The sequence below is a fragment of the Lissotriton vulgaris genome, chromosome 12 (assembly GCF_964263255.1).
Source record: "Lissotriton vulgaris chromosome 12, aLisVul1.2, whole genome shotgun sequence".
Classification (NCBI taxonomy): Eukaryota; Metazoa; Chordata; class Amphibia; order Caudata; family Salamandridae; genus Lissotriton; species Lissotriton vulgaris.
Window position 1 is genome coordinate 74,962,656 of NC_141700.1, and position 26,604 is coordinate 74,989,259.

Sequence of the window (26,604 nt, forward strand, 5' to 3'; positions counted from 1 at the left end):
TTTAATATAGACTTAGTCTTTGAATAGCAAGCATAGTTGCACCCTTGGAAGAGCAGATGAACTCACATAGGACCTAATTTAAAGGTTGATAGACTGAGTAAAGGCAGTCAAGGAATTGGGCTGGTGGATCGAGTTTGGCGGACAGGGTTCTCCATTGCCCTTGCGAGACAAATCAGTGCACTCATCATACCTGCAGACAAATCCCACCAAGATTATAAAACATTCACCATTCTGCCCCATCACTCGAGTTAGCTGTGGGTATGTGCAGAATAGCGTGCTAGCTTTGAGCTAATCCTTTCCGCTGACGATCCTATTAGGGATTCGGCTACAGGATCTAACGGGCCCATAAGCCCTGCCGGGAACATTTTTTTGCTGTGGTGGAGGGATTATCTACTAAAAATATTTTCAATCTTCATTCTGGCCCAGTTACTTTTTTAATAATCAGAGAAACCCACCAAAAGCTGAATATAAACAAGGGTTGGAGGAACACTGTGTACGTTTTTACAACCGCTGCAACCAAGGGAAATGGAACTGCAGTTATTTCCAGGCCAAAAATTGCGATTTGCTTTCCATTTGGCCATCTGTCAGCGCGGCATTTGGACATCAGTGTGTCTTCTTACCACGGGGGATTAATTTGTGGCAGAAAAGCAGATCAAGAGAATGTGAGGTTTCCGGGAAAAGGATACATTTCACACTTAGCTTTGTGGGCGGTGCTGTGACCTCCAAGCTTGAATCTCTGCCTCTTAAAAGGCAACTCTTAGACAGGAAGAGGAAGGAACGTAGGCTGGGGGATTATGGGGAATCAGATTTTATGATGCCTGACTGCAAAGGCCCATCCATCCCTGGAGCTGTTACCTGAGCCGGTGCTGACAATTAAGTGCAGGAGCCGAGCAAAATTAAGCACTGAGCACAGACTCAGTTCTTGCTCAAGTCGTGAGCATCACACCTCACCAACCATCACTCTTTACTTTACCCTTCTGTGCACACCAGATGCATGCTCTTCCAGTAATGTTTGTCCTTTCACACGTCAAAGGCTTTGGCAGTAGGCTTTACGGGACCACATATTAGTCCACAAACCCCAATGGGCTTAGTAACTCCTGTTCCAGCTCTCGCCTTCTACGCGGTGCCACCTTTATTAGGTTATCCAGCTTATTACAAACCTCTGTAAGCTCAACAACATCAGGCGCATTGCCATTGTAGAGTTCAACAACATCCGCGTTTGTTACCAATGTCATTCCAGTTCATAGACGCATTTCTCATGACCCATTTCCCCTTCCTGGGTGACTAAACATGGCTGTAAAGGTACTTCCTGGGTGAATGTGCAGGGCTAAAGAGCTACTTCCTGGATGACTAGAAATGGCTGAAGAGGAACTTCCTGGGTGACTGTGCAAGGCTGAAGAGCTACTTCCTGGGTGACTACACATGGCTAAAGAGGAACTTCCTGGGTGACTGTGCAAGACCATTATCTGCTGCCCAAGCCATTTGTGTACCTTTGGGGGCCTGGAACAGTCCGAATGGTCACACTTGTAGGAGTGTGATGGTTAGTAGTAGAGTTTTACTATCACTGGCAGTGCTAGTAGGGGCAAGGGGTGGCACAAGCCGCAGAAGACCCCTAGCACTTTTTTTTTGCAAATCAATCACTGACTGTACTAGATCACCCAAGACCAGTGAGGGGCATTGAACGAGAAACCCCAAAAGGGTCTGATTCACAATTGGTTGCTGTCCTTTGCTACTTGTGTGGATTACGGTGTGTTGTTTGTGGGTACTGGAGTAGCCTAGGAGACTGTGCTGCTGCACACCTCGGCTGTGGGATACATTTCCAAGCAACCTGACTCCGAGAAGATGCGTCCCAGCTGCTCCTGACCTACAAACACCGCTGCAGTGTGCACTCTCGTGTTTGAAGCTCATCCTCAACACCAATGAAGGAACATAAGAGTAAGTGAGACTCCGCTGCACCACAGGAGTGCAATGTGAGATAGGCTGATTCATAATTAAGGCTTCCTGTTTTCAGTGTTTACCGATTTTTACAGACAGAAAACAATGTTTTTTTTCTGTCTGCATCTATTTTAGAAAGTGGATAAAGACAGCAAAATTGTGCTTCTTTGAAGTGACTCTCTGTGCTGTGTTTCATGAATTATAGGCCACCGGCTGAGCAGATGGGCATCAAGAGAAAGTAAAAAACAGGATGAAAATTCTTTAAATAATGGCATATGCCACCATATATGTATGGTAAAATGCTAGTATTTACCACTGTATGTATCATTATGTATTATTTGTCAGCTTAAATAGCTAAAACAAGACAGACATCAAAGTATTAGTACTCGTCAATCAGTTAAATAGATATCGTTTATACGCAAAACCAAAATAAATATGGATAAATACAGATAAAATGGCCAAAAAATAAATATGGATAAATACAGACGGAAATGGCCAAAAAATAAATACCATAAAACCGGGAGCCCTATTCATAGTACGAGCTCAGTCACATGGGAATGAATGCCAATCCAGTAGAGCAGATGGGGTCAATGACATGGGAATACGCGAGATTCGCTGCAGCACATGGGATGGACAAGCAGCGTTGAACGAGCTGTTCGAGGTTTAATGACTGTACGTGATGTGCAAATGAGTGAGATATTGTAGTAGCATATGAGGTCAGGGATGTGGGAATAAGTGAGACCTCACTGAAGATTATAAATTCAGTGATGAGAATATGAGTGAGCAATCACTTCAATTTATGACATCAGGGATGTGGGAATGAGCGAGAAGTCACTGCAGTGCATGAGGTCAGTGATGTGAGAAAATGTGAGGCCTCGCAGGAGTTTATGAGGTCAGTGAAGTGGGAATGAGTGAGGTCTCGCTAGAGTATATAGTTCATTTAATCCATCACAAAGAAACTGGGGTGAATGCGTGGAAAGGTTATCTTAAACACACAAAACTGATCTCAATAGCCAATAATAACCAATAATATTGGACTAACCACTAACCTTGGGTTTTCGAGTAGAGTGCTGCCCGGCATTAAGCGCTTTAACACCTCTTCAGGGATAGTAAGCACTATATAAATGCAATCAAAATATAAAGTCAGTGCCTTGAGAATAGGTGAAAGTCCACTCGAGCATATGAATCCAGGGAAATGATGTGGCGTAACGGACGCCACAGCTGTCAACTTTGGCACTTCAGAACCGGATTTGAGTTTCTGCACCGCTCAACATTCTGTGATTCTGGGAAAATCACTTAATGTCCCCGTTCCTAAAAAAAGAATGTGTCCTTGTGTAATGTAACTGGTGCTCAAGTAAAGCACTCCAATACCTTTGGGTAGAGTTTGTGCTATATAAAACTGCAAAAAAAAGGGAAAAAAAATCGCGTGACATGCCACAAAAATGCCTAAAACTGCCCTGTGAGACAGAAATGCGCTCTGAACTCTGCTTATAAATATCGCCAGTTCCTGATGCTCAGAGCTGAAAAAGGCTCCATAAGAACAGAAGACAGGGACCAAGTGAAAACAGTTGTCCTCTGGCTGTCTTTACAGCCCGAGGGCTCTGTCTGGCAGAGGCCGAGGAGAGAAGCCAGGGGGAGCGACCTGTTGAGATGCCATCTGCTGCTGGAGGCTGTCCCAGGCAAAACACACGATATGGCCAGCAGGGTCGAGACCAACAGCCGCCCAGGGCACTCGAGGGATGCGTCACAGCCGACAGAGGTGGCCTCTGCTCGCTAATGAATTCTAAGTCCTGAAAATCCTATCGCTGGTGAAGCTTAGCTAGGGCCACTGCGCTCCATCCATCATCTCCTTGTGTTTGCTTTGTTCGCCCTAAGTTGGCAGGGTATGCCCAGACGTGGGTCCCTTGCTCACTTTGCCACTGGATTCAAGCTAGCCTGGCTGATGAGCGCTGTTACCCTGAAACCGGTCCCAGGATGCTTGTTTCTGGTCCATAAGCGGTGCAAAAGGGGGTGGTGATGGACGGAGCATCTGAATCAATCAAACACTCACACCCAGTAAAAAGATCTGGGTTTAATCCATCACCATTCTTTAGCCCACTCTGCCACCCCTGTTCAGACATGGCTATGTCCCTTTGGCCGCCATAAGTGTGGCAGGGTATGCTCAGACGTGAGTCCCTTGCTCACTTTGCCACTGGATTCAAGCAAGTCGGGCTGAAGACGGCTGGAATGCCAGAAACAGGTCCTCCGAAGCTTGTTTCCGGTCCAGGGAAGACATGGCTTGGCAGTTCGGGCTGGACTGTTCCCATGAGGCACAGGGTCAGACTGATTTGCATATAGCCATGTCTGAACTGGGGTGGCAGAGTGGGCTAAAGAACGGTGATGGATTAAACCCAGATCTTTTGACTGGGTGTGAGTGTTTAATTGATTCAGATGCTCCGTCCATCACCACCCCCTTTTGTACTGTTTCTGGTCCAGGCAAGACCTGGCTTGGCAGTTCGGGCTGGACTGCTCCCATGAAGCACAGGGTCAAGACTGATTTGCATATAGCTGGGTCTGAACTGGGGTGGCGAAGTGAGCTAAAGAACGATGATGGGTTCAACCCAGATCTGTGACTGGGGGTGAGTGTCTGAAAAGTTTCAGCGCTCCGTCCATCATCCCCTTGTGTTTGCTAGGATCAAATTATGCGGCACGGTTGACTGAATTATGCAGCAAGGAAAGGCAAATTATGTGACGCAATGCAATGCATTTTCTGATAGTATTGCTGAATTATTTTGTGCCTTAACAGTGCCGCCATTAGAACGATTGCAACTTAAGTAAGCATTCGTTCAGCATGCACCTCGTCATAACGATTTGCCTGGGAGAGGGGGGGGGAGCTGGATTTTGAAATAGGTTAATTTACTATTCCAACTCCAGTAGGCGCAATAGTAGGGAAGGTGTTGGACTTTAAATCCAACACCATTCTGCCAATGCGCCCGCTAAGGCAGGTCGTTATAACGACTTGCGTGCAGAACAAATGAATACTAAAGATGCGTTTGTTCTTTTCCAGGCGCTCTAAAGGCACAACGGTATTCCGACTTCGGTCTGAAGGGTTAGAGACCTCAAAATAAGTAGCCAATAGGATGGACAGTTACCTCTATGGACTGTGCTCTGAGGAAGTCTGTTTCTGCGGGCCTGGATTGAAAATTACATATAGGGCTCTACGCCTTTTGTTTACATCAGGTGGCACAAGCACCTAATCCCAAGTAAAATAAAAAAAAGAAATCTCCAGGGAAAATAGGGCAGGTGCCGCCTTTGGCGCCATATAGTGGCCGCCTCATCAATTATTAATTTGGCAAAATGCAAGGCTCCCTTTTTGGATCTATAAACACATTTCACAGCAGGAACATTGGTCCCTGCAATATTACAGACCTGGGGAATAACGTGTCTCCTGCCCAGTCCTTGTGACATCCTGCTTACCATAACCCCGAGGGAACCCTGGACTGCCTGTTTCCCCATACCTCTTTGTCACCCCACACACATGGTTGTCAGAGCAAACTTTGACCTGCGAGGCCTCTCTCTCTCATGGGTTGAGGTAAACTTTGTTTGAAATGAAATATAACTGTTACCGTCTCCACTGCTCCACTCCTGACACAGCCTAGGGGTGCCTCACATACCCAACATTCTAAGGTAAGCTTCAGAACCCCACAGTGGGCACATTCTATTTAACAATGTAGTTTCGGGGGGAGAGGAAGGTACCAAGTGGGAACAATGAAATTACACCAATAACCATGCCAACTATGGTGCCACTGATTTGCCATTGGTTCCAAAAACCATTTCCACCCCAAATGTTTGCAATCTGCAGTTAATTGGATGTCATCTGTTCCTCGACACTTTATGAATGCTGGTAACTAGCACCCAGGTGTCGTCGGTCCATCGGAAACTGGGAGACTTCCTGTTAGACATGGTCCTTTTTACCCCTCCATGCTCATGACGAGCTGAGCTCGTCATGAGCCACGGTGCTCCGGTGCTCATAACGAGCTGAGCTCGTCATGGGCCGTGGATCGCTCGCACACTGGGCTAATTCTCCTGCTGTGCTGAGTATTCCATTAAACAGGCGTGGCTCATGACGAGCTGAGCTCCTCATGAGCATGGGGGCGCTGTGCGCGCCCCCGCCCCCCAGCACAGCAGGGGAAAAGCCCCAGCATTCAAGGGGTTAAAGGCATGCAGAGCTCTGTCAGTCAGTCACAGGTAAGGCCCAACCTGACAAGTGAATGACGTTGCACCAGTCCCTACCTGCTTGTCAATACCACCAGGTCTGCTGGGAAATCCTTCAATGTAGGCAACCGTGCTGCCCGTCCTAAAGCTCTTCAACGCCTCGCCTGGTGTAGTAAGCGCCAGGTCTTTAAGTGGGATGAAAAAACTGGGGTGTCTCTCAAAAGGGCGTGGCTTTAAAACAGGTAAGCTAAAAATCAGTGCTTAGCATAGCGTGCCACCTGACTGGCATTTTGCTACTTCTGTGATTGAATCCAGATATATAATGCAATAAGTAAGGTTACCTACAATAAGCCTGGACTATTGGCTTTGTCAATGGTTGTTAGTTGCATAAGCTACGTAAGAAACAACTATGGCTTTGTTGCATATAATATTGACAATATTTCCGTTCTCAAATGATGAGACTGTAAAAGAACTATAACAAGCCTCTTTGAAGTTACCACAAAGGCAGTGAAGGGTGGTACCAATGCAGAGTTAAGATTTGATTTTCACCTCGTGGGTGAAGGGAAAAATTGAGAGGCCGATAGAGACCCGTTTCGGCACCTGCTTTTCAGAACTGCCTGTGCTGAGCACCTGCAAGACCCGGTCCACTTAAAGCCCAGGTAAGCGCTATTTAAATGCAATTACAGTTGCAATCTTGCATAAAAATCCTGAAACTGTCCCCATGGCAGCAATGCTCAGTGACGCTATCGAGCGGCTAAGACGAAAGCGTAAAAATGCATCATACCCTTATAAGTAAGGAAGGAAAGACATTCCCTGGGATAGGGAAGATTTGTAATCTGCTGACAGCGAGGAGAGAAGCGTGGTGGATTAATCTGTCAGACAGCAGCCAGTTCCTCAGCTCATCAAAGCGCGCTGGGGGCAGATGCGCTCTGTCCATGTACCCTCCACAGACTGCTCTGGACAGCAAACAGCAGCAATGCCATCTTTCTTTAAGGTTCAATAAAAGCCTGGAATGTACAGAGAGGGTTAGAGCATCTCTGAGCCTATAATGCCCTCGAGATCTGAGGTCATAATTGGATTTTCTGCTAGCGTGCACACCATTGGTTAAAAAAATACCTAGATGAGTTGGTACTGAGACGGCATTGAGCAGTGGTTAATTTGTAAAAAAAATAAGTGTTGGTGCTCTTGTCAGGAGGCAGCTTGCACCGGCCCATTTCTCCTGTTCGCGCCGTCTAAAACACAACTATCTACTAACCATGAAAATGGGTAGACGGTGTAGTGTAGTGGCCAGAGCTGCCAACTTTGGAGCTGAAGAACCAGGTTCAAGTCTCGGCGTCGACTCAATATCCTGTGATTCTGGGCAAATCACTTAATCTCCCCGTACCATTCATAAATGAATGTGTCCTTAACTGGTGCTCTTGAAAAGCGCCGGTGTTGGTGTTGATGATCAAGTGCCGGTGCTGGAATCAAATTAAGCACTGGCAGTGAGTTCATGGTAAAACCCTGAGCCGCATCAATGCCGAAACCTATTTTCCCTCAAAGTATACATCCCGGAAGACATCTCCAAGTTGTAAAACTAAAACACAACAAGTTACTTTCTGTAAGTTTTAATCCTCATGTCTGAGGATCTTCTACAAGGAGCTCTGGAGAAACACCGGATGGTTTTTAGTTTATTTCGTTGGGGTACATATGAAGAAACGTGATTTTATGTGGAAGAAAGTGAAAAGAAATTAGGAAAAATGCAAAATAATTAGAAAACTGCATTAAAAATGTAAAACAAATGACAAAATATGCCTTAAATCCCCAAATGTTATGTGGTTTTGGAAGATTTGAGGAAAAGGCACCAATCAGTGGAAGAACTACTGTAGGGTATCTAAAACAGACCACCGGGAAGACAGGAGCAAACTGTGAGACAGGAGGAAAACCCACCACAGCAGGAGAATATAGTGTGAAAGAAGAAGAAAACAAGTTACTTACCTGTAACTTTGGTTCCCCAGTATTGGTAACTTTCATAGATTCCCATGCTTTTATATGATTCCACGTCGTCGGAATGGGAGTCTCGGTAACAAAATAAAATAGCAGTAGGTACAAAAGAGAAAGAAAAAGGCCTAGGCCTAATTCCCTTTTGTATCATATCCGCCTCTTTTTGTAAAAGAGACCAAACTTAGGCATCAGCCAATCAGAAGAGCCTCACCCCTTAGAAGCCTCCTGAAGGAACCTCAGAGCCTCAGATTTTCGTAGCCGTTGTGTAAAAGTCAACATATCTGCTGAAGGCTGAGCTTTCCTCGGGGAGGTGGGTGGGCGCATGGGAATCTATGAACGTTACCAATACTGGGGAACCAAAGTTACAGGTAAGTAACTTGTTTTTTTGCCCCAGTATTGGAACTTTCATAGATTCCCATGCTTTTGTATCAGAGTAGCAAGCAGTAAGCAATAAAAAACACATTTTGTAGCATAAATATACCTTGTAACAACCAGCAATGCATGAAGATACAAAATGTGCAGAATAAGGAAGGTGGGATAGAAAGGAAAGCTCACCAATCAGTGGAAGAGGTTCCTCAGGACTGCCTGGCCCACAGCCGTGTCTTCCTGTTGCAAGGAGTCCAAGCAGTAATGCTTTGTAAAGGTGTGCACACTGCTCCAAGTCGCAGCCCTGGAAATGTCTTTGATGTGCACTCCCGTGAAGAGAGCTGTTGAAGAAGTCACTGATCTTGTGGAATGCGCTCTAACCTTGCTGGTCAGTGGCTTACCCGCTGCAGTATGGCAATGTAGAATGGCACTTGTAATCCATCTCGCAATAGCTTGCTTTGATATAGGGAGACATTTGCAAGGACCACCAAAAGCAATGAATAATTGGGAGGATTTACGGAATCCCTTGGTGCGTTCCAAATAAAATTTTAAGCACCGTTGTATGTCCAGAGAATGTAATGATCTTTCCGCTGGTGTAGTAGGGTGAGGAAAGAAAGCTTTAAGAATAACCGGCTCATTTAAGTGGAAGTCCGAGGGAACCTTGGGTATGAATTTCGGGTTCGTTCTTAAGATTACTGTAGTCCTTTTGAACTGGAGGAACAGCTCTTGGATCGTAAGAGCCTGCAACTCCCCAATGCGTCTTGCCGATGTGAGAGCAAGAAGGAGAGCCAATTTCCAAGAAAGGAATTTTATGTCTGCTCGATGTATTGGTTCAAATGGGCCCTTCATGAGTTGAGTGAGGACCAAATTCAATTGCCAAGTAGGAGGCGGAGGTCTCACCGGTGGGTAGACCTGGAACAACCCTTTTGAGAAATTGTTTCACTATCCTGGAAGACCAAAGGGAAGGTCCAGAGTCAGAACGCCTGTATCGAAGAATTGCTGCCAAATTAACTTTAATGGACGAATGAGCCAGCCCAGTCTTTGCTAAGGACAAAAGATAAGGCAGAAGTTGATGAGGTTTTGAAGAAAAAGGGTCAACCCCTTCCTTTCTACACCAAATACAAAATCTCTTCCATTTGAGACGGTAAGTCTTGTTCGTGGAAGGGACTCTAGCCTGGGAGCGAACTTCTTTTATTTCATTAGAGGTAGAAAGATTCATAAATTCTTGCTGCTCAGGAACCATGCTGTCAGGTGCAAAGACTCCGGATCCGGATGCCAAATTTGTCCTTCGGACATTGTGAGAAGGTCTGAAATGGTTCTCAAGGGAAGAGGAGGAGCCAGCGACAACAGATGGAGTTCCGTGAACTAGAACTGTCTTGGCCAAGCAGGGGCTATCAAAATCATCCTGCAAGGTTCCACTTTGATCTTCCTGATGAGTCTTGGGATCAGTTGAATGGGGGAAAGGCGTAGACAAATGTCCTTGACCAGGCTATCGAAAGAGCATTCCCCAATGATCCTCGGTGGTGAAGCCTGCTTGCATAAGACCGGTATTTCTTGTTGGTTGGTGTGGCAAATAGATCTATTGTAGGCTTGCCCCACTGTTGAAAGATCTCATCCAGAATCCGCTGATTTAGTTCCCACTCGTGACTGATCGAGGACAATCTGCTTATTCTGTCTGCACACTCGTTTAAAACCCCTGGTAGGTGTTCTGCCTGCAGAGATATCTCGTGAAGGATCGCCCATTCCCAGATTTCTTGAGCTTCCTGAGACAATGGGAGAGATCTGGCTCCTCCTTCTTTGTTGACGTAATGCATGGCCGTGGTGTTGTCCGTTCAGATGAGAACCTTTGAACCTCTTAGGCGAGGGAGAAAAGCTTGAAGAGCCAGTTTGATTGCTCTGAGCTCCAAGAGATTGACGTGGAGCCGACGGTTCTGAGGAGACCAATGCCCGCTGACATGCAGGTCCTGCAGTACTGCTCCCCAACCATCCAACGACACATCCGTCGTCACCACCTGATTTGTCCACCACAAGGCCGCTTTTTTTCATTGCCGAGGTGATGGTCACCTTGTCGTCTAACGACCCATGGATCTGTTTCCATTGGATGTCCAGCTGCTCCTGAAGAGGACGCATCCTCAATCTGCAGTGTGGAATTAGAGGAATGCATGATAAAATCACCCCCAGAAGAGATTTGTAGCGGCGTACTGAAAGACACCTTCTTTTTTGTAAGTCTAGCACCATGGTCTGCAATTTTACTTGCCTCTCCAAGGTTGGGAATGCTTTCTTGAGATCCGAGTTCAAGATGGCTTCCAGGAAGTGTGCTGTCCTGGACGGGACCAGAGACGACTTCTCTTTGTTTAAAGTAAGACCTAAATTCTGAAAGAGGTTGGTACAAGCCTCGACCGCATCCCTCGCGGCCTCCCTGGAGGGAGCCTTCAGTAACCAATCGTCCAGGTAAGGAAAAACCTGAAAGTGATTCTTCCACAGAAACGCTGCTACTGGTGCCAGCACCTTCGTGAATATTCTCGGGCTGAGCGAAGATCAAAGGGTAAAACCCTGAATTGAAAGTGGCTCTTTGCTACTGTAAATCGTAGAAACCTTCTGTGTGCTGGGTGAATCGGAACATGAAAGTACGCATCTTCGAGATCGAGCGTGGCCATGAAATCCCCCGGGTTGATTAGACGTAGAATGTCTTGAAGAGAGACCATCTGGAAAGACAGGGAGATGAGATAGGTGTTGAGCTCCCTGAGATCTAAAATGGGGCGCCATTTCTCTAGCGTCTTCCTTACCAGAAAGAACCTGGAATAGAATCCTTCTCCTCTTTGAGCGGAGGGGACCTATAGTACCCTTCAGGAGCATTTGATGAACTTCGAGCCGCAGAAGACGCAGATGTTTCGATGTAATGGCAGCAAGGGGCTTGGAGGGATTTGTATGAATTCCAAAGTATGGCCCTTTTGAATGATGTTTAGCACCCAAAGGTCTGATGTTATCTTGGACCAACTCTGAAGGAATTGTGACACCCTGCCTCCTACTGATGATCTTTAGGAGGTGGGCATAGTAGGAAGAGCCAGGAGGCCGCTATTGTCTCTTGGACGTATCACGTCCTTGGCGAGCCTGCTTCCTTCTGTTGTTAGGTCTCGAGAAATTCGAGGACTGGCCCTGCCTTTGCTGATAAGGTTGGCGGTATTGTTGTGAACCTGAGCCCTATGATGAGTACCTTTGCTGTTGATAAGAGCCTCTGTAGTTGGTGCTTTTGCCTCTGGAACCTCTAAAAGAAGCCTTACGGTACTGAAGCGTACCCATAGATCTAGCGGTCTCCGTATCTTTTTTAATATCTTGGAGAGTGTCATCTATCAATTTTCCAAATAATGCTTCTCCGTCAAAAAGAAGATCCAGGATATTTGTTCTGGATTTCAGGTCTAAACCAAGTCGCCTTAAGCCATACCTGGCAACGAAGGACCGCAGCTCCAGCCAAAGAGCGGAATGCCGTTGTGGCAATGTCCATTGCACAGTCAATGATTTCCATTGATGTAGCCTCACCTTCTTGCAAAACTTTTTTAGCCTCTGTTTTTGCATCTGGAGGAAGTTGCTCCAAGTACGGCGAAACATCACACCATAGTTGGCGATTGTATCTTCCCAATATCGCCAAGGCATTAGTCGCCCGCACTAGTAGACTCGCCATGGAAGAGAATCTTTTTCCGGCGTTATCTAACCTCCTGCCTTCTTTATCCGGAGGAGTTGTCAATGGAGCTGAGGGGTTGGCTGACTTTCTCTGCGCCGCTTAAGAAATAACCGAGTCCGGTCTTGGATGTCCTGTCAGAGACACCGGACCATCTTCAGGCGCTTTGTATTTCTTGTCGAGGCGCAGTAGCACAGGGACCACTGTCGCTGGATTTTTCATTGCTTTAAGGCCCTCATCCCAAAGATGCTGGACAATAGGGATATATCTTGTTGTCTTCTTATAGGGCTCTTTAAAATCGTATAAAAAACCTTCAGTGGCAACGGAGGGCATAGATAGTTTGAATCTCCCAGGTGCTCTCTCCATTAGCTTATGAAATCCCCCTATATCAGCTGGCGGGGAGTGCACAGGATCCGGACATATTCATCCCATTCGGTATCTTGATCAGTCCTGTCATCAAAATTCTGATCTTCATCCGAGGAATCATCATTGGTGTTCACTGGAATCTAAGACTCCTGTGGAACCGGTGGGAGTCTGCGGCCGAGAGGACTCCTGGGCCGGCAATTCTGGTGCAGCCATTGCTGGAGTCGCAGGAACAGGCATGGCTTGAGCAAATGGAACAGCAGCAGCAGGTTGTGAACACCTAGACTTATAATCCTGTAGCATACTGTGAAGGTCCTTTAAGAGAGACGATGGTACCGACACCATGTCTTGTCTCGAGTACTGTTGTGGTTGGGCAGAATGATGGTGATAACCACATTCCTAGTTGTACTCTCCATCAGAATCCGTCTCTTGGCATTTAACCAGAATCTGGGATGGGCTGTTTGCATAGCCATAAGAGTCCTGATCATCATCCTCGGACTCATCCTCATCCGCCTCTAAAGATAGAGCTGGAGGCAAGGGAGTAACTCTCCTAGGAGATGTCATGTCCGGTGTAATCCTGGTCATTGAAATTGTAATCCTTTTTTCCGATGATAAAATCGTCAACGATCCCGCCGACATTGGTGTTGTTAATACTGCAGTCGTCGGCCTCGTCAATAGAACAGTCGTCATCACCGTCGATGAACACTTCGTCGTCGCTATCGTCGTTGACATCCTCGTCGACCACGCTGTCGTCGTCGGAATCTTCATCAAGGTCGCTGTCGTCGTCGGAATCTTCGTCGACACCGCTACAACTGCCGTCGACACCATCTTCGTCGACGATCCCGTCGACGTCGATTGCTCCGTGGACGAGCACGTCGACGGTACCTTTTTAAGCTTAGGCTTCAATTTCTTCACCGATGGAGGCTCCTTCGACCTCGCCTTCATCACCGACGCCTTGGAATTTCTATCAGACTTTCCAGAAGACTGAGAAGAGGGTTTCTTGAAGGCTGGAACAGTCTTTACACCCAAAGAAGGGGTAGATGGTCCTACCCTCTCCTTTTCCCCATGGTGAGGAGATTCAACTGGACCTTGGCTCTCAGACTCTCTAGGGGTCTTTTTTGAGGCCTTAGAAGGATGTTCCACAGAAGGAGAAGGGGAACCCCTACCCCTTTTGACTGACCTTCTAGCTGATGACGCTGAAGAAGAGTCCTCATCACTGGAGACTGTGTCCTTTCTAGACTTCAACTTCTGGAGCCATGTAAGAAGCCTACCCTCACGGTCCCGGAGGGTCTTGGTTGAAAAGGTGCGGCAGATTCTGCAGTCCGCAGCCTTATGATCAGGATAGAGGCAGTAGATGCAATCCTTATGCTTATCCTCAACAAATAGCCTTTTCTTGCCACAGGTGGAACATGGCTTGAAAAGGGCCTTCTTCTTTTCCTTATCTCACATCCTGGAAACAACAGCTAACAATTTGTAGAGAAATCCTGAAGAAAAAACTACTGAAAGAGTAGAGATTGAGCAGAGCTCAAAGGAGACTCCCTAAGCACAACGTGCGGTAGAAAATCTGAGGCTCTGAGGTTCCTTCAGGAGGGTTCTGAAGGGGTGAGGCTCTTCTGATTGGCTGATGCCTAAGTTTGGTCTCTTTTACAAAAAGAGGCGGAGATGACACAAAAGGGAATGAGGCCTAAGTCTTTTTCTTTCTCTTTTGTACCTACTGCTATTTTATTTTGATACTGAGACTCCCATTCCGACGACGAGGAATGATATAAAAGCATGGGAATCTATGAAAGGTACAACCATATCTATCCTTTCACCTAACCAATCACGAAAAGTATGTTTTGACTAGGTTTCGTTTTAATTCCTTTTTCCACCTAGTTACTTTCCCAAAAGAGCAGGACTGGTCGCATAACCTTATGAAATGCCCTTGTGATGGTACATCATCTCAGTCTACAATTCATGTAACACTGTTTTGCAGATATTATGAGCTTCCTCGCAAGCGGTGGATCATTCCTTTACTCCGGAAATTGGGTCTGAGAACATGTCGGCCCGCTTATCTGGCCTTGCAGTTTCTGGATTCCCAACATATTGCTAAATGTGTAGCTTGTTTTTTAAAATCCTGTTTAAAAGCCCTCTGTAAATCTTGAAGCTTTTAATTACTCGTTTTCCTGCTTAGCATCCTAATGAACTGTTTTTAAATTAACGGTTTTTAATGATAAAAGTTTTTTTTAATGTAATATCCATCGAGACTTTTTATATGCATTGTAACATTTTATTCTTGTACTTTTTATGGTTTCGCTATGGGTAACCGAATAAAAGTTTATGAACTGAACTGAAAGGTACAATACTGGGGCAATAAGAGGTGATACTGGGACAGGAGGAGATGCTAAAATTGGAACAAATTCTGTGTGGACACTCTGGGACGAAAGATGCTCTTGGAACACAGGGAGAAAGGCCAGTGCCAGGATCCCTTCAATACCATTAGTATCAGATTAACTGTCTACTGCACTATGGTTAGGATAATACTCCAAAATCCTACTGAAGTGTACATTTTGGATTACAAATTTGGAAATGAGTTCTAAGCTCCCCTTTTTGACTCAGTTACAATTTAACTTCAAAAGCAGGACTTCAATCTCAGGATTAGGAACTGTGGGTCTGATTTAGATCTTGACGATCGGGTTACTCCAGCACAATGGTGACGGATATCCAGTCTGCCGAAATATAAATACCATAGGATATAATGGTATTTCCGTCAAAGTTGTGGCCGAGTATCCTGTCTGCCGAGTTCTAAATCACGCCCTGTGTTATGAATTGACATTGATAACCACAATCTTCTTCCTTTCCCAAACTCTATATATAATATCTCTAAATTTAGCACCGACTGCAAAAGATCTACCTTCCTATACTTCCGCTGGAAAACATGGAAGAAAGATTCACCTCTCATCTGATGTCATGCACTGAAAGATGAAGGAACATAGATAGAATTCTATTTTTGTAACGGAGAATCGGCCATTTCAATATCATGATTTTGTGTCAATTTGTACAGTTGTGATTAAGTGTCTGATCAATTTTTATTCCAATAGGAAACAGCTATCATTTGTTTTAATTGTTGTAGTTGGACTGGATCAAATTAAGCCTCATGCTCGATTGAAACTGAGAGGAAGCAACTGGCATAGCCCTTAAGGGACAAGTGTGGTGAAATCAGACATGATGTCTTGGGCCGGAGCAAGGATTTTGACAGCTCTAAGAGAAGTGACATATTCATGTCACTCTCCCTCTAACAACAAGGCCCAAGACCTTGATTTTAGAGAGAATTGGGCCCCCGTCTGCTGATGGCATCCAGATGGCTTCAGAGGAGTGGCTTGTCCTACAACCAACACCATACTAAACACCTTCCAAATATCACGTCATCTTCAGAAGATGAAATGGAAGCACAGGATACAAACCCAAGCACAGCGATTCACTTACAATATCTAGTCAACCTCAAAAAGGGACTCAATTTAAAGAAGCAGGATATTGAATATCGAAGCCAGAGTATTGTGATATGGAAATACCGAGAACAAAATATTGAAACAGAAATTTCGAAAGGTAAGTATAATAAGTATAATAAGTATATCATTATACATTTTCTATTCCGATCTCCAAATATATGTACCATGATGTGGGTAGGTGGATTTAGGTATAGTAAATCTATATCCACCTTTTGATATTTTGGTTTTTGATATTTTTTTAACGTTTTTAACGTTTTCCTTATACCACGATATTTCCATCTTTGTTATTCAGTAGTATAATCATAGAAGATGAAAGAGAACATGGATAGCATGTTACAAAGCCCTTATATGTGAACATGTACTGCAGCCCTAATGCTGACCGACAAGGTGATACCTGTAAGAAATCCTTGTCAGTCAGCGGATTCTCCATGTCTCCCACAGCCCAGTGCTCAGCTTGGCTCTTACCGTCCTACAGCGGAGCTGAGGATCCCACATTTGGGTGCCGAGAGAGGGCTTGAAGCAGAGCAGGGTCGGTGCTGTGGTCTTAATTCACCTACCAGGCAGGCGGTCCCTAGAGGATGAAAGAGAAGAGAAAGTTCACATAGATATTCTGTTTTTTTTCTTTATTATTAGCTGATAAAAGTAGTTTGTCTTTGTGGATATCAAAATCAACTAATATATATTTGTATCTATCTATCTATCTATCTATCTATCTATCTATCTATCTATCTATCTATCTATCTATCTATCTAACTATCTATCTATAAATCTCATTTGGGGTTTCATTTAGGAACGAATGTTTGTTTTGAGGCAGAACCCATCAGGGAACACAGGGCCAGAACTACAAGTACCAGGAGGCCACCGGGACTTACATACTGGAAAAGGTTCAAAATCACAAACTACGTGGCTGGTGTTTGCTCGAACTGCTGAATTACATGTTTGCCTGTGAACAAGGAGCTCTGAAGCTCCGAAACGCGTAGGGCTATGGATGTTTCTGGAAATATGCTGCCAGCTGTATCTGAATAAAGAATCCTCCTGGAAACGGCGGGTTTTGCCTGTGCTTGTGTGCATCTTCGCTTTTGGTCGTTTTTGCATGAAATGCCCGAAACGCATCATCTGCCTATGCTGTACTGGATGGAAAAGGTTAAATAAATCATCTTGCCTATAGAAGTGGTCCGTTTCTCTGTCTTCGCCGCCGCGCTGTGGTGGAAGTAGCTGGAGTTGCTGTTCGATATATATATATATAAAAGCTCCAAAATCTCCCCAGTCCATAGGAAAAGAAGGCAGCACTCGTGGGAATCTGTGCAAAGCGGTGTTTTATTAATTCACAAACAGACGCGTTTCGGGTAACTCCCTTCACCGAAGAAGGGAGTTACCCGAAACGCGTCTGTTTGTGAATTAATGAAACACCGCTTTGCACAGATTCCCGCGAGCGCTGCCTTCTTTTCCTATGGACTGGTGAGATTTTGGAGCGTTTTTATTACGCGGAACACTGACGCATGGCAGCACCCGCCTGCTGAGTGCCTCACTGTTTGGTGTACCAGGAGCAGTGATATATATCTATATCTATACTAATATAATAAAGAGAGAGCCCAAACCTTTGAGGCGGGTAATCTCAGGAACCACAGCACCAATCACAACACCCAATACAGCGTTGGAAAGGGCAGTTGCAGCAGAAGGACATAGGCTATGCAGACGCCCACCACAAACATTTAAAAGGTAAAAGAACCGTGCCAGCAAAGTAGTCCCTTGTGGGTGTGTCTGCGTTGTGCTGTGGGTGTGTGCTGGGGTGTGAAAAACGCTAGGGGCGTGAGGTACGTTCCGCCCTTCATGCCATGTCTCATATCGTGTGCTGTGGGCGTGTGCTGGGGGCGTGGGCGTGTGCGGGGCGCGGGATTACAGAAAAAAAAGCGAGCGTTGTGCCCAATATTTCATTGTTTTTTCTTCCCAGGTTCTGTACATTCCAGCACCGAGTGTCCACCCTGCTCCCTTTTAATACCCCTGCACCCCATAATCATAACCCACCCTTACTCCTTAAAATACCCCAACACCCTTAAACACTAACCCATCTTAACCCTATAAATATACCCTGTACCCCAAAACCCAAACCTATCCCTAAACCCTAAAAATACCCCTGTACCCCAAAACCCAAACCTAGCCCTGAACCCTATAAATACCCCTGTACCTCAAAACCCAAACCTACCCCTGAACCCTAAAAATACCCCTGTACCCCAAAACCCAAACCTAGCCCTGAACCCTAAAAATACCCCTGTACCCCAAAACCTACCCCTGAACCCTAAAATACCCCTGTACCCCAAAACCCAAACCTAGCCCTGAACGCTTAAAATACCCAAGTACCCCAAAACCCAAACCTACCCCTCAACCCTAAAAATACCCATATACCCCAAAACCCAAACCTAGCCCTGAACCATAAAAATAACCCTGTACCCCAAAACCCAAACCTATCCCTGAACCCTAAAATACCCCTGTACCCCAAAACCCAAACCTAGCCCTGAACCCTACAAATACCCCTGTACCCCAAAACCCAAACCTAGCCCTGAAACCTTAAAATACCCTTTTACCCCAAAACCCAAACCTACCCCTGAACCCTAAAAATACCCCTATACCCCAAAACCCATACCTATCCCAAAACCCTAAAACTACCTCTGTACCCCATAACCCAAAACTATATTGGACCCTTAAAATACCCAAACACCCCAAAACATATACCTCAGTACCCCCAAAACATATACCCCTATACCCATACTTACCTTATCCAAACATTAAAAAAAAACATGCTTTTACCATTCATGCATTTACAACGCATTTCGTTGTAAATGTATGTGTGGTAAAAGCATATAAAATACAATGCCATGAGTTATAATGGCATTGCGGAGTCATGGTACTTTCGTAATGAAAGTATGCGGAGTGATGGTATGCGGAAAGAAAGTTGCGGAATAATGGGTGTTTACTCTCCCCCGGTAAGTACATTGGTGGCACGGCGGCCCACATCTCCAGCAACATACTCATATTTTTTCACCACCGATTTGAAAAATGCACAGGTCTCTCTCATTGATGGCCAGCACCGACATACACTTTTAGGCACACCTCCTGCCACAAGTTCAAGAATTGCGAACTTTAGAGCTGGGGAGCTACATTCGAATCTCGGCTCAACATCCTGCGATTCCAGGCAAATCGCTTTGTCTCCCCGTGCCTACCACAAACAAATGTGTTCTTCTGTAATGTAAATTGTGCTCATGCCATGTTGTCGAGTAGGGAAACTCAAGTTCACACACTACTGAACGCGCACTCTTAAGTGCATCAGCAGTGCACTGTGAATCGGAGCGTTTCACAGGCCTGTCACAGATAAGAAATGCTATCAAAACGAAATCCTACAAAACAATATATTACTGGCCGGCAGCAATTCATACCCGGACAACGTCGGGACGGTCTGCTAGTATATATATATTTTTTTTTTCATAAGAGCACCAATGAGTAATAACCTAGATAGTCCCTTTAAAGAATTACGGGATTAATTATGACAATTCACCTTTAACATAAATGCAGGCCTGCCAAGTGTCACGCATCAGGCGTGACACTAGTGCATTTCAGTGCAGTGTTCCGCATCACCGCTAGGGTGACCAACCGTCCGTAAATTTCACGGACAGTCCGTAATTTCGGCCGTCTGACCGTTGTCCGTGAAGGATTCTTTAACGGACGCCATTTGTCCGTCATTTTAACCGGGCACCGGTCTCACCACCCTAAAGCCTGCACAGCTTGCCCCCACCCCCCCTTCTTGACTCCGAGGCTGTTCCAAAGCTTAGATACTCAGCAGCATTGGAGAGGCACAGCAGGGCGGCAACCCTCACACCTTCAGCCCTTGATGAGCTGCTAAGAGGTGCTTGAAGGTGACTGAGAGGAGGGGCTGCAGGTTCAGGAGCAGGAGCATCTATTCAGATGCAAACAGCCCTGAATGCGTCTTGTATCTGCAATTTAGAGCTCACACATTCCATTTCTGCCCAGGGCCCCAAACTTCCTGACTCGGCCAGATTACACCGAGGTAGCACGTGGTTCACTCCACAGAGCTTATTTACTGTCACTAAATTGTAAACAAACCTCGGTTCTTCAAACATGCAGTCTATAATGTAATAAAATTAAGAAATAGCACAATCTACCCACACTGATTAACAAAGTATGGAGGACAATCAGTTCAATCAGTTCTCTTAGAGTATCTCCTGTAAGTACAGTGCCTCACAGTGGGGGATGACATTTTGGGTGGAAGGGTAGCTGAATGATGGATGAGGGGAAAGATGGATGAGGGGAAGGATGGATGGAGGGGAAGGATGGATGGATGAGGGGAAGGATGGAGGATGTACGAAATGAAGGATGGATGAGGGGAAGGATGGATGAGGGGAAGGAAGGATGGATGGATGAGGGGAAGGAAGGATGGATGGATACGGGGAAGGATGGATGAGGAGATGGATGGAGGGGAAGGATGGATGGATGGAAAGGATGGATGGATGGGTGGGTGCGTGAAAGGATGGAAGGATGATGAGGGGAAGGATGGATGGATGATGAAGGGGAGGATGGATGGATGGATGATGAGGGGAAGGATGGATGGATGATGAGGGGGTGGGTGAAAGGATGGATGATGTGGGGAAGGATGGATGAGGGGATGGATGTAGGGGAAGGATGGATGGATGGGTGGGTGGGAGAAAGGATGGAAGGATGATGAGGGGAAGGATGGATGGATGATGAAGGGGAGGATGGATGGATGATGAGGGGAAGGATAGATGGATGATGAGGGGGTGGGTGAAAGGATGGATGATGAGGGGAAGGATGGATGGATGATGAGGATATGGATGGATGGATGATGAGGGGGTGGGTGAAAGGATGGATGGATGATGAGAGGAAGGATGGATGGATGATGAGGGGAAGGATGGATGGATGATGAGGGGATGGATGGATGGATGATGAGGGGATGGATGGATGGATGATGAGTGGGTGGGTGAAAGGATGGATCGATGGATGATGAGGGGGTGGGTGAAAGGATGGAGGGATGGATGGATGATGAGGGGAAAGATGGATGGATGATGAGGGGAAGGATGGATGGATGATGAGGATATGGATGGATGGATGATGAGGGGGTGGGTGAAAGGATGGATAGATGGATGATGAGGGGAAGGATGGATGGATGATGAGTGGGTGGGTGAAAGGATGGATGATGAGTGGGTGGGTAAAAGGATGGATGGATGATGAGAGGGTTGGTGAAAGGATGGATGGATGGATGAGTGGATGGATGAGTGGGTGGGTGGATGGTGGGTGGGTGAAAGGATGGATTGGTGGTGGGTGAAAGGATGGATGAGTGGATGTGTGGGTGGGTGGATAGTTTGGTGGATGATGGGTGTGGGAGTGTGGATGAGTGAAATGATGGATGGATTGATGGATTGATAAGTGCAAGGGTGAATGAATGGACGTATGAGTGAAAGGGTGGGTGTAAGGATGGATGAGAAGAGTGAAATGGAGGGTAGATGGACAAAAGGATGAATAGATGTGTGAAGGAGTGAAATGATAGTTGGATGAGTGATAGGGTCAATGGATGGATTCATGAGTGGAGGAGTAGATAGATGGGTGGGTGGGTGGAAGGATGGATGGATGATGAGGGGAAGGATGGGTGGATGATGAGGGGAAGGATGGATGGATGGATGGATGATGAGTGGGTGGGTGAAAGGATGGATGGATGGAGAGTGGGTGGGTGAAAGGATGGATGATGAGTGGGTGGAAGGATAGATGATGGATGATGAGTGGGTGGGTGAAAGGATGGATGGATGAGTGGATGGATGAGTGGGTGGGTGGGTAGATGGTGGGTGGGTGAAAGGATGGGTGAGTGGATGGGTGGATGAGGGGAAGGAAGGATGGATGGATGAGGGGAAGGATGGATGAGGAGATGGATGGAGGGGAAGGATGGATGGATGGAAAGGATGGATGGATGGACGGGTGGGTGCGTGAAAGGATGGAAGGATGATGAGGGGAAGGATGGATGGATGATGAAGGGGAGGATGGATGGATGATGAGGGGAAGGATGGATGGATGATGAGGGGAAGGATGGATGGATGATGAAGGGGAGGATGGATGGATGGATGATGAGGGGAAGGATGGATGGATGATGAGGGGGTGGGTGAAAGGATGGATGATGAGGGGAAGGATGGATGAGGGGATGGATGGAGGGGAAGGATGGATGGATGGATGGGTGGGTGGGAGAAAGGATGGAAGGATGATGAGGGGAAGGATGGATGGATGGATGATGAAGGGGAGGATGGATGGATGATGTGGGGGAGGATGGATGGATGATGAGGGGGTGGGTGAAAGGATGGATGATGAGGGGAAGGATGGATGGATGATGAGGATATGGATGGATGGATGATGAGGGGTGGGTGAAAGGATGGATGGATGATGAGAGGAAGGATGGATGGATGATGAGGGGAAGGATGGATGGATGATGAGGGGATGGATGGATGATGAGGGGATGGATGGATGGATGATGAGTGGGTGGGTGAAAGGATGGATGGATGGATGGACGGGTGGGTGCATGGAAGGATGATGAGGGGAAGGATGGATGGATGATGAAGGGGAGGATGGATGGATGATGAGGGGAAGGGTGGATGGATGATGAGGGGAAGGATGGATGGATGATGAAGGGGAGGATGGATGGATGGATGGATGATGAGGGGAAGGATGGATGGATGATGAGGGGGTGGGTGAAAGGATGGATGATGAGGGGAAGGATGGATGAGGGGATGGATGGAGGGGAAGGATGGATGGATGGATGGGTGGGTGGGAGAAAGGATGGAAGGATGATGAGGGGAAGGATGGATGGATGGATGATGAAGGGGAGGATGGATGGATGATGAGGGGAAGGATAGATGGATGATGAGGGGGTGGGTGAAAGGATGGATGATGAGGGGAAGGATGGATGGATGATGAGGATATGGATGGATGGATGATGAGGGGTGGGTGAAAGGATGGATGGATGATGAGAGGAAGGATGGATGGATGATGAGGGGAAGGATGGATGGATGATGAGGGGATGGATGGATGATGAGGGGATGGATGGATGGATGAAAGGATGGATGGATGGATGATGAGGGGGTGGGTGAAAGGATGGATGGATGGATGGATGGATGATGAGGGGAAAGATGGATGGATGATGAGGGGAAGAATGGATGGATGATGAGGATATGGATGGATGGATGATGAGGGGGTGGGTGAAAGGATGGATGGATGGATGATGAGGGGAAGGATGGATGGATGATGAGGGGAAGGATGGATGGATGATGAGGGGAAGGATGGGTGGATGATGAGTGGGTGGGTGAAAGGATGGATGATGAGTGGGTGGGTGAAAGGATGGATGGATGATGAATGGGTTGGTGAAAGGATGGATGAGTGGATGGATGAGTGGGTAGGTGGATGGTGGGTGGGTGAAAGGATGGATTGGTGGTGGGTGAAAGGATGGATGAGTGGATGTGTGGGTGGGTGGATAGTTGGGTGGATGATGGGTGTGTGGGAGGGTGGATGAGTGAAATGATGGATGGATTGATGGATTGATAAGTGCAAGGGTGAATGAATGGATGTATGAGTGAAAGGGTGGGTGTAAGGATGGATGAGACGAGTGAAATGGAGGGTAGATGGGCAAAATGATGAATAGATGTGTGAAGGAGTGAAATGATAGATGGATGAGTGATAGGGTCAATGTATTGTTTCATGAGTGGATGAGTAGATGGATGGGTGGATGGATGGATGGATGGAAGGAAGGATGGCTAAGTGAAAGGGTCGATGGAGAGAGAAAGGGAGGATGGATGGATGACTAAAAGAGTGGATGGGTGGAAGGATTAGTAAGTGAAAGGATGGCTGGATTGGTGAAAGGGTAAATGGCTGGATGGATGGTATGAAGAATAGATGGATAAGTGTATAGATGTATAGGGTGAAAGGGTGGATGGATGGATAATGGATGGATGAGTGAAAGGATGGAAGAAGGGATGGATGAGTGAAATGATAGATGGAAGGATACATGATGGATAGGTTTGCAAATGGTTGAATATGTTTGGAAATGGCTGGGCTTACTTATATACTATTGCGCAACCTCAGATGTGTCTGTAAAACGTACCTATTGTCTAGAAGTTTTGTCCTGAATTTTGACCTCCTGTCCTGAATTTGTGTCCTGAATTTTGACCCTTTGTCCTGAATTTTTACACTCACCGTCCTGAATTTGCACCAATGCCAGTTGGTCACCCTAATCACCGCACTGAAATGCATTGTCACGCATTTTAATGCCACTCTGCTGTTGCAGACTCCAGCGCTGGATGGCTGCTAATAGCGCGTCCGGCGCGCCTGTGACACTTGCGCCAGCTCTACCAGTGTCCCGTCGCAGACTTCTTGACTTTTTGCCGCCCCGGGCGCTCGCTGAACATGGTATCTGGCTGCAGGAAATTCCCACTAGATGACGTCACCTCCCCCCCCGCACTAATTCTGTGTGCGCGCAAAATCGAGACAGCCGGGCGGGGCCTGCTGCCTCAGCAGTGGTCACGTTTCGACATTCTAGTGCTGGCTATGGCGCTGCGGGGGAATGACTGGTTAATCTCCTATCTGGACAACCGTCAGCAATGGGTTTCGCTCCCTCCCTTCAGTTCAGAGGAGCGGAGAGTAGGACAAGGAGTACCTCAGGGCTCAGCCATCAGCCCTATACTCTTTAATATCTGCCTCCGCCCTCTAGTCCAGCTCATTAAATCATTTGGGATCTCCGCATTTAATTATGCGGATGATACCCAGCTGGTCTTTTCACTGGAGGGACAGGACGCAGTCCCATTGGAGACCTTCCACCGGTGCATGCAGGCTACAGCGGAATGGCTCCGTTTGAACTCATTACAGTTCAATGGAACTAAGACAGAGGTCCTGTACTGCTCCAATGACCGAGTTCCCCGAGATCTCCCAGACGATTTTTGGCCCCCGTCATTTTCAGAGACGGTGTCAGCCGCACAATCGGCACGTAACCTGGGTGTCATTTTTGGGCCCAACCTGCAGCTGGATCTGCACGTAAATAAGACCACCTCAACGTGCATGATGTTGATCCGCATGCTGCGCAAGGTGTTACCCCTCCTCCCTGAGCAAGCCAGACCAGAAGTAGTGCGAAGTACCATCCTAAGTCGACTTGACTACTGTAACGCACTACTTCTGGAGGCCCCGGTAACACATCTGAGCAAGCTTCAAAGGGTGCAAAATATAGCTGCCAAGCTCGCCCTTTCCCGCCCCTACCACAGCTCTTCCACGGCAGCGTTACAGGAACTCCACTGGCTGCCGGTCCATCTACGCGTTCGCTACAAAGCAGCGTGCATTGTGTTTAGGGCTATCCATGGCCTGGGCCCAATCCCTTTGCGGAGAATGTTTGCCTGGTACCTTCCATCCCGAGCTCTGCGTTCCTCTTCATCCAGGCTACTTATAGTCCCGCGCTTCCAGAGAGTGAGGATGGGTGGCCGATCGTTCAGAGTAGCGGCGGCCAAACTCTGGAACTCCCTGCCAATATCCCTGAGAAGTCTTGAGGATCTCTTAGCCTTCAGAAAGGCGCTGAAAACCTACCTCTTCCCTAGGACAGGCTGAGTCGCTGAATTTGTTGGATCACGGGTCAAAGCGCCAGGATGCCCTTGGTGGTGACAGGCTTGCGCTATATAAGTATACCACAACTACCACAACAACAACTTCACCTCCTGACTGGTCCTACAAGTGAGGTCTGACCGGATTCAGAAAGCGGGAATTAGTGGAGGAGTGTTGCGCGCTGGCATAAAATCATTGCTGATCTAGATTTCAGCCGGGCGTGGCTCGGAAAGGTGAGTGCTGGCATACTTTGTTTTGCGTTCATTTTCATAGGGAAAAGCCCTACAGACAGCCCACATCAGACGGCAATTCACTCTGGGTGTTTTAATCCGATGTTAAAACTGTAAATAGAGGACAACATTAATAAATGTCTCTAAAGTAGCACACAAAAAAAGCACTTTGAATCAATCAATCAAGCCCCAACCAGGGCCGCCTCGCACACTTTCCTCATGAATGACGTCAGTGTATAAAAAGAACAGCATCCGGATCGTAATCTGAACAGGGCACTGCCCGGCGGCCCCCACGCAGATCTGGTGGTGCCTTGTCTTCTGTTATAAATGATAGCAAGGCACCCCAGACAGTCACGTCATTACCATGCAGTGCAGAAGATGATTCCAGGAAGAAACGGTCGGTTTGGGTCTTTTTACTGAGTTGGCATGGCCTAGGCTTCTCAGTCTCACAATGGAAATCCAAAAAACAGAATAACGCTGAGAATTTGTGAAAAGTGGAAATCCTCATTCGTGCAGAGTAGCCTTCATAATCAGTGCAATACAACGATAATATTATATTTAGCGTAGGATGAAAGTAATAATTCTAAAGAAAAATCAGAGCAGACTGGACTTCAGGGTCCGAGTCCTGTGGCTACTGAAATCAGTCAGTCAGTCAAACAAAACTTTATTTGATTTGTTAAAACCTTAAAAGTACATTCCACATTCCGTGATAAAAGAAAAGACA

The 26,604-nt window shown here is 46.7% G+C and overlaps 1 protein-coding gene across 5 annotated transcripts in view; it reads right to left on the reverse strand.

Moving 5' to 3' along the window:
- The window catches only part of LINGO3 (leucine rich repeat and Ig domain containing 3), a 229,308-nt gene that overhangs the window by 30,944 nt on the left and 171,760 nt on the right, over positions 1–26,604 (reverse strand). For all 5 annotated transcript variants that reach the window (XM_086947205.1, XM_086947206.1, XM_086947204.1 and 2 more), the window contains one exon: positions 16,471–16,576. The gene's annotated coding sequence lies outside the window, so the exon portion shown is untranslated. The remainder of the gene's footprint in view (positions 1–16,470; positions 16,577–26,604) is intronic.